Source organism: Camelus ferus, chromosome 1, assembly GCF_009834535.1.
Source record: "Camelus ferus isolate YT-003-E chromosome 1, BCGSAC_Cfer_1.0, whole genome shotgun sequence".
NCBI lineage: Eukaryota > Metazoa > Chordata > Mammalia > Artiodactyla > Camelidae > Camelus > Camelus ferus.
In genome coordinates, this window is record NC_045696.1 from 8,885,923 (window position 1) to 8,895,617 (window position 9,695).

Consider the following 9,695-nt stretch of genomic DNA (forward strand, 5'->3'; position numbering starts at 1 on the left):
CATTTACTTCTGGGTTTAGGGATTTCATAATAAATTATAATACACATCTTTTGAATTATCACACAAATGTATTTAAGAATAAATTTTATTCTGATTTTGCTCGTTTCCATTTAAAATAAAAGAGACTGAAATGTTCAGTCAATGACATCTGCCACCCGAGGTGACTCCTTGTTTTCCATTCTGATCCTTCTTTCAGCCCTAACAATCTTAAGACCGGAACTTTGTAAGATTCAATGTTCTGTTGGCAGAATGGTGCATCGGTTAAGAGCGTGGACTTTGGGGGCCAGGAGGAGAGACGAAAGTCAGGCTGTCACTGACTCATGGTATGTTTTAGGTTCCATTACTCACCCCACATCAAGGGTGGTTGTGAAGATGAGAAGATACATGGAAAGTGCGCAGCCCAGGGCCTGGCTCCTAACAGATACTATTTTGTTTTATTTCTTCATTTAAATTTTTTTGAAGTGCAATTGACTTACAATGTTAGTTTCGGGTGTACAGCAAAGAGATTCAGTTATATATATACATACACATATATATTTTCTTTTTTATTGAAGGGTAGTCGATTTACAATGTTGTGTTAATTTCTGGTTTACAGCAGAGTGATTCATTTATACATATGTATTCCTTTTCATATTCTTTTTTATTATAGGCCATCACAAGGTATTGAATATTTTTCCCTGTGCTATACAATTGCACCTTGCTGTTACTAGATGCTCATTTAACACTAGCTGGTTGTTAAGCAGCACATAGATGGTGTTCTAATTGATAACTGATCACAACTTTTAAAATATTATCTGTAAGATAGATATAGAAGAAATTCTGTAATTATTTTAAATTTTTTTAAAAACATGTATTTTTTAAGTTTTGAGCAGGAAAAAGATTTGGGAGCTTATATTTAAGGAGTTTCAAAAAATTTTATTTTATCTTATTTTGTTTCATAGGTTCACAAACATTGAAGACCTTGATTTGGGTGTGATGGTCTAGTATATGACCCTGGCTAGTAAGAGTTTATGAAAAGCATCTAACTTTCATATTAATCTCACTAGCAAGGAACTGCCTTTTGCTCCAAAAGAGTGCAGGATTTGGAGACAAGCAGACTTGAATTTGCGTGTGACATTGGGAAATCACTGAACATTTCTGAGCCTCAGTTTCTTCATCCTGAAACTGGAATTGTTAAGAGCTGAGAAGACTGGAGCTTAAATGCTATGACTCAGATTTTCAGAAAAATAGAATGTTCCTTATTTTCCATAACTGATCTCATTATGTTTGGGAGCTTCCCTATTCCCCTGTGAAAGGGGAAGAAGAAAACTCAGACTGGTCAGTCTGAGTATCTTAGCCCCTTCTGGTTTAAAATATGCTCTCTCAGATTAACTCAGTCACTTCTGAACAAGTGGTCAGTCTTTTGAGGATTTGAGTTCAATTTGGGATTTCTCCCCAGACTCATCAAAATTCTTATTGGACATCGTCCAGGCATCAAGGTGGAAGAGGTGGGCGATGGAGTCACTTTGGGTCCTGGGGCTGCTTCTGGGGTTCTCTCTGAAGGGAACCTGAAGAGAGAAAACCACATATCATATGATTCCATTTATATGAAATGCTCAGAGTAGGTAAATCTGTAGAGAGAAAGTAAATTAGTGGTTGAGAGGGGTCAACAGCAAAAGGAAATGGGGGAGGGGTGACTGCTAATGGATATAGAATTACTTTTGAGGGTGATGGAAATGCTTTGGAATTAGATAGTGGTGACAGATGCACAACTCCATGAAAATACTAAAAAACACTGAATTGTATACTTTAAAAGGGTGAATATTTTGGTATGTGAATTTTATTTCAATTTTTAAAAATCACTCAGGATCAGAATTATACTTGATGTAGTGTACTATGTTGTTAATTCTTGTGTGCATATTTTATTACAGTTGAAATTCTCCTCCTATGGAAAAATTTTGCACGTATTTATGTGAGTTTATTTCTAGGTTTTCTATTCTGTTACATCGATCCTCACTGACTTCATACCACACTGCCTTGATTACTGCAGCAAACCTTACCATCAAGTACTCATTCCTCCCCATGCTTTTTCATATAAATCTTAGAATAAACTTGTCTTTATCTGCAAAAAAACTTGTTGGATTTGGTAGAGATTACATTAAATCTGCAGATTAATTTAAGAAGAATTGACATCTTCACCATGTTGCATCTCCCAATCCATGGACACATTATGTCTCTCCGTTAATTTAGATTTTGTTTGATTTCTTTTATCAGCATTTTGTAATTTTCAGCATGCAGATCTTACGTGTGTTTTGTCAAGTTTATGCCTAAATATTCCATTTTCTTTGACATGATTGAAAATGGCACTTGTGTTTTTAACATCAGTTCCCACAAGCCCATTTTTAGAATTCAGAAAATGTAATTAATTTGTGTATGTCAATAATGTATCTGTCAGCCTCACTTAATTCACTTCGTAATCTTAGGAGTTTTTCCTTTTGTAGATTCTTTTCCTATGTAGACATTCACGTCATTTGCAAATAAGGACAGTTTTATTTCTTCCTTTCCACTCTACATGCCTTTTAAAAATGTTCTTGCCTTATTGCAGTGGCTAAAACTTCTAGTATTATGTTGCGTAAGAGTGGTGAGAGCAGTCATCCTTGCTGGGAGCATCCTTGTTCCCAGTCCTAGAGAAAAAACACTCAATCTTTCACCATTAGGTGTGATGTTATACATGACCCATTTTTAATCACATTTGGGCAGCACCACGTTGGTCCCATGTTTGATGTTTTTCTGGGATACACCCTGGGAAGCAGAAACAAGGCTGCTCCCTTGGGGCATTACCCTCAAGTCTTCCTGGTTGTTTTAAATACCATGCCGCTGCCGTATGTCTCCATCCTGCGAAGTTGGAGGAGATGGGTTCACCTGCCACTTATTTCCTCTCTCCTCTTTGTTCCACATGGATAGGACCAGAAGGCCTTCCTTCCTTCCCCAAAGGTAGAGGGAATAAAGCTTCTTTTACATCACATCTTTCTGAATATGGCAAAATGTGATATGTGGACTCCTGAGGGCTCTGAGACCCTTTCAGGGGGTCCATGAAACATAAAACTATTTTAATAAATACCAAGACACTATTTGCCTTTGAAATATACATATTGACATTTTCACTAATATTGTAAAAACAGTCATGGGTAAAACTGCTAGCAATTTAGGAAAGATCAAGTCAACGGCTCCAAACAACACTAGCATTCATTGTGTTCGTCACCACCAACCACTCACACTAAAAAAAGTCAATTTAATTAAAGAATGTCCTTGATGAAGCAATAAAAATTATGAATGCTATTAAATCTCAACCCTTGAGTACACATGTTTTTAATATTTTATGTAACAAGAAAGGAAGTGCGCATAAAGCACTCCTGCTACTTAACTGGACCACAGCGATGGTCTAAAGAACAGCAGCAAATCGTGAGGTTCTGAATGAGTCTCTTTTTTCTTGGAACACCACTGTTACTTGAAAGAATAATTGACAGACAAACTATGGCTATTCTGATTTGCATATTTGGAAGACATTTTCTCAAAAGTGAACATAATGAGCCTCTCAATTCAAGAACCATTGAGAAGTTGCCAATGATAAAATCTGAGCTTTCAAGTGAAAATTAAAATTTTAGAAATCTTGCATCCACCACTATGAACTGCCTTCCCAATACTTAGAGACATTTCTGATGCAATGGGTGGTGATATTAATGAATGTGATTTTCAAAAATATGTCAATATTTGAAAGATCTTCGTAATTTAGTGACTTAACATTTTCCAAACAACCAATGCATGATGCTGCAAAAGCATACATGAATAAAGATCTCAAAGTACAAACTAAATCAATTGATTTTGAATATAACAGAGAATGAAAATTAATTGATACAGTTTCAGATTCCACACTGCAACTAAAGTTTAAGAAACTGCCACTTGCAACGTTCTGGTGCAGTATCAAAGAAGCATTTCACAATAACCTGAGATGGTTATTAATACATTTTTGTCTTTCTGAGCTATATGTGTGTGAAGCTGGATTTTTTTCATATCCTTCAACCAAAACAGTGGATTGAAACAGAAGTAGAAATGAAAATACAACTGTATAGTTGATTTACAATGTTGTGTTAATTTCTAGTGTACAACATAATGATTCATTTATACACAGATATTCCTTTTCATATTCTTTTACATTATAGGCTATTGCAAGGTATTGAATGTAGTTCCCTGTGCTGCACAGTAGGGCCTTGCTGTTTACCTATATACAGTAGTGTCTATCTGCAAATCTTCAACTCCCAATTTATCCCTCCCCACCTCCTTTCTCTCTAGTAACCATAAGTTTGTTTTCTATGTCTGTGAGTTTGTTTCTGGCTTGTAAATAATAAGTTCTTTTGTGTCCTTGGTTTTTCTGTTTTTTTCAGATTTCGTATGTAAGTGATATCGTAAGATATTTTTCTTTCTTTCTGGCTTAATGGACTAAATGTCCATTGACAGATGAAAAACCTTCTTAATTGTAATTTACAAATCTGTTAACTATTGATAGACCTGACACAGAGAAACAGCAACTCTTTGGGTGTAGCAATAATTTGTAATAGCACCAGGGGTCCTGAGACCAAAAAGTTCGAGGACTTTCTGGTCATTAGGGCAAGTTTTCTCATTTTGGTTGAAGGGACATTTTGGGTATTTATCAAATTCTTTTCTGTCTACACAAACCTAGCTTTCAAGCCTGTTGTCTCATTTGAATTTGACAAATCTAAATTTGCTCCACAAAGCTGAACAAATTGCCTTTGTTTTAGGCAGTATCTGCCTTCACCTAAGGCAATGAAAGTCTCCAGTTCAATCTGTGGGGAGCCACAAGGCAAAACAATTTGCAAAGAATTAAAAAAAAAATACTTTGGTTGACCGTATCAAAAATTTAATCCTGGTTACATAAATATTAAATGGGATTTGTAGCTTTAGTAACTGGGAGAGTATGTTGTAGGGGGTAACTACTCAATTCATGTGGTTCCTCTCTCCAGGCATCTTTTTCTAAACAAGATACAGATCTAAATCCAACCAAGCAAAATAGTACTGAGATTTTCCCAAAGCATGAACTATTCCAGGCACTAAGAGTGGCATTTCTTAAATCACTGCCCAAGAAGTTTTTATTAAGTAATTGAAATGTACAAGGTGCTTAGCTAGTGAGGCGCTAGCCAGGAACACAAAGACCATTAGAACACAAATACGATTTTATGTGCTCCGGAACAATGGTTTTCAATCTTGTTTATACATCGGGCATGCCTAGGGAGTGTTTAAAAAGTACCAGTACCTGGGCTCCACTCCAAGAAATTCTGGTTTAAATGGCCCAGGGTGTGGTCTGGACACCAGTAGTCTCTAAAAATTCCCCACTGGGTTTTAATGGACAGCGGGTGGGGAACTATGGACTCAAACTTCAGGGTTTCAAGTAGACACACCTATACTTCTTCATTTGTTCAGTTACTCAGTGGATATTCAATGAGCACCTACTATGTTCCAGGTGCTCATCAAGGTGCCGGGGATGTAGCAGTGAACAAAACAAGGCATCTGCTCCCTAGAGGCTGACGTTCTCCAGAGGACAGACAGAAGCTACGTACGTAAACACATAAATGCATGTCGTCAGTGATAAGAGCTCTGAAGAGAAGTAAATCAAAGTAAGAGACTAAAGAAAGAGTGCGTGGATGAAGGTGCTCTTAAAGGTAGGGCCATTCAGAAGTCCGCTCTGAGAGGGGCCTCAAGGCACAGAGAGAACTAGGGAAGCGAGGAACAGATTCCTGCCGCTTCGTGAGGAGGGCCATGCCAGGCAGAGGGAGAGGCAGTGCTGAGCCCTGCAGTGGGAGCGTGCTTGGCAGATTCCAGGAGCAGGAAGGAGGCAACAGCTGGAGCAGAGCAGAGGGGGTGGGCTGAGAGCAGCCTTGGTGGGGACTCTGCATTCCATTCCAGGTGAGACACTAGGGCACTGGCGAGTTCTAAGCAGAGCAGGGACACTCTCTGGCATCAGCTTTAAAAGATCACTTGGGAAGAGACTGTAGGAAGCAGCAGGTGAGGATGGAAGCGGGGAGATGCGTTAGGAAGCCATAGCAGTGAACCCAGTGAGATACGGTGGAGGCTCAGGCCAAGGTGGGAGTATGAGAGGAGATGGGAAGTGGCTTTATCCCAGACGAGTTGTAGTGAGGGAGCTGGCAGGACTGGGCTTGGGAGTGAGAGGTAGTGGAGAGTCAAGGATGACCTTCAGGCTTTCTGCCAGGTAGACGGAAAAGTGTTTTCTCCAATTTATGAATGAGAAACTGAGGTCAAAAAGAAGGTAACTGAATAAGGCAAGAGCACAGAGCTGATAAAGGACATCTTCAGCCACTTACCACCCACCAGTTCTTTAGACTCCAGGTCCAGTCCTCCTATTTTGTCAAATCGTGAGGCCACAGTGATGTCTAAGGGCGAATCTCACTTTCTTGAAGTTTATCATCTTGCGGTGCAGTCAGAACCTAGAGGTAAACACTAAGCTTGAATTAACAGTACCGACTACCATGTGCTAAGTGCTGTATGAGTGGGAGAGGCCATTGTGCTTTTTGGGACCTGAGGACAGAGTGAGCGTGGTGACCTGGGAGAGCCGGGATGGGAAGAATGTAGAGAAAGGAAGGTGTCAGCGAAGTCGTTCCAGCGAAAACCATCATTGCTCATAGAGTAAAGGAAAGGAGGCTGATAGATGTACATGTCGTTTCCAAACATCAAAGTATAAAGCTATTTGGTTAGACCGAAGGGTCTGAGTATGTGCTGGGGGTAGGGGTGGGCGGTAGGAAAATCAAGGAATTAAACATGGGGTTGAAAAGATAATTTAGGACCAGATTAGAGGAGACATTAAATACTTACCAAGTAGTGAGTGAGCATGTAGCCTCTTATTAGAGATAAAAGTGATTAGAAAAATATTAATGTGATTTTATTGTGATTATTAAGCTTATTAGGAAAGCAATAATAAAATCTTCATTAAAACAGGCCAAGAATATAGATCTAATTTAATAACAAGCTGGATTAATCGGCTAGTCCTTAGAAGAAGTTTCATAATCGGGAGAGCCTTTGAACTTGTTGGGTAATTATTGTCAATAAGAACAGAGATCCCTTTGAAATAATAAAGACATTAAAATAAGGTGTAAAAGCAGTTGAGCGGCTTCCATGTGCACAAAGCAACAAAACAGCTTCGGGCCAAATGTGTGCCTGGCCCAGGAGAGGCTGGAAGCAGAGTTGTGTTTGACCACCTGGAAGGCTCTAGAATATTTTCCTTTGTTTTGTGGGTGTGGCCAAGACAGAACAACTGGGAAAATATTTGTATGGCAAAACTCTCTCCGTAATGCCTAACTGGTTTGGGGAGCTGGGAGGGTGTGTACTCAGTATGAATTGGGGGTATTGACTTAGGTCCTCGATCCATCGTAGTGATTAGGTAGGGCATTAGGCAAGGAGACTGAGCCAGGAAAGTTGTCTAGATATTTCAATGTGGTTTTCAGCCCAAGAAGGAAACATGTTTTTAAGTCAAAATTGTAGACTACTAGAGAAAACTGTGGCCATACTGAGTATGTTTAAAAGAGAAAAAATATGAGTACGATCGTCTTTGGCCTTTGAAAATATATGAACTTTTGATATGTCTTCTGCTGCTTGAGTGGGATGTTTGGTCAATGTGAAGGACGGGGTTTAGAACTGGAAGTATCTTTAGCCATTTAGAAGGGCTCAGAGACAGAGAAAATGACTTTCAACAAGGTGAAGAGTAGGAACAGGGTGAAAAAGAAGAACTGGCCGGTTTTGACATCTGCTTTTTCTAATACACTCAGGTCGTATTATTACATGTTAAATATGAATACATCTTCAGTTTTCCACGGAGGGTCTTGAAATTTTTAAAAATAACCTGAAATTATAGAGAAACAGCAGAAAAACAAAGCAAAAACAGAAAAAAAAAAAAAAGATGATCATTGAACTAAATAAGCATGAGATGCCAGAGATACATGGCTGTGTGTAGATGAGACAGAAGAGGGACCCAAGTGTATTACGTATTTCTTGGGACTCCGAGCTCTGTGGGTAGAAGGGAAGAGATGAGAGTGTTTGGACCCAGGTACGATGAGTGGGAAGGGAGTGGGTTACTCTGCCTCAGTGTATGTGGCACCGCCTTTCAGGATGTGTTGGAGAAAGAGCAACCAATCAGATGATGTGTTTCTTTTCTGAAGACTCATTCCACCTGGGGGTGGTCGGGGAAAATGGACTGAATTGCAGCTTTGAGGGATGAGGGGGTAAGAGTAGGAGGGACGGGAGGTGCAGGGCCATCCCGCTCATCTCCTGGGAGCTGTGGAATCTGGGAAGATTGTTAGATGTGGAAGAAGATCTCATTTCCAATCCAACCCTGCCACTTGCTTGCGATGTGACTGTGGGCAAATTACTAAATCCCCCTTTTCCTTTAGCCCTTGTTTCTAAAATATGTATGATGAACACTTCACACTGTGTGTGTGCTTTGTTTTGTTTTATCTTATTTTATTGGCACGTAAGCGTGCAAGAGAGTTTTAAGTAAGGGTGTGTGAGTTAATCCTAATAAAAATCAAAGCACGACACATATGGGAGGTACTGTTGTTATTATTTTTGGTGGTGGTGGTTTTGATGGGGTGTGGGCTGACCTTATGATCCCCAAGACTGGTTTGGCACCGACTGGCAGAGCTCTGCCCTTTCTTCACACCCATCTGCTAGCAATGGTTGAGAGAGGGCAGATTGATTTTGTCTTCTGATTTTTATTGTGAAGGTCAAGAGGCTGAAAGATGCCAGGGATATGGGAAGCTGTGAGGACCACTTTTAGGTGAGCTTAAAATTGTCTGGCTTTCTGGTCTGCTTGTCAGGATGTAAAGTCATTTTGTTTATGTCCGATGAAGAAAATAGTCTACTCTAAGTCTCAGCCACAAATGTCTGATATCCTTCCTGTTCTTAAAACTCATAGTGTTGGAATAAATAGAACAAAATGCATGTTTCTTTGCATTCAGAACAGAATCAAATGATGACTTTACTTACATTTTACTTAAGGGATTTTGCTGTGACACAAGGAATAATTTCTTGGTGTTTTGCTTGAAGACCCTACAGTGGATTCCTTAGAAAGATAGCTTATCTGTCCAGGATATATTTAAAAATAGGGCAAATTCCTACCTAACTTTAAGGAGACAGATTCCATTTTATTTCTGCTAGTTTATTATGTTTGGCCTGTTAGTATAATCAACTTTTTTTTTTTTCTGACATAAATGCTGCATCGTTAAATTGCATCCTCATTAGAATGTAACCAGGTCTGGACTACAACACAGTCTAAGGTCACATTTGACATATATGATATGGTGGAACACACAGGCCACACAAAACCAGACCGCATGTACTATGGTTGAAGAATAAAATTCAACATACTCATCATTTGCGAACATTCATCAAAGGACATATTTGCCCAAAGACATCAAGCAGGCTCATAGCTTCCCCCAAATCTGCCACAGATTAATACAGATATCTCATATTTTGTATCACAATTCCTATTCCTTATCATAACCCACAGTAGTGAAACCAAAAATAATTTTGGTCATAATCCATCTTTCTTGCTACAAAAAGGCATTATTTGATTTATATTCTGAAGAAGCAACTGGTCATGAGTGATATCAACTTACTCAAAAAACTGAAAT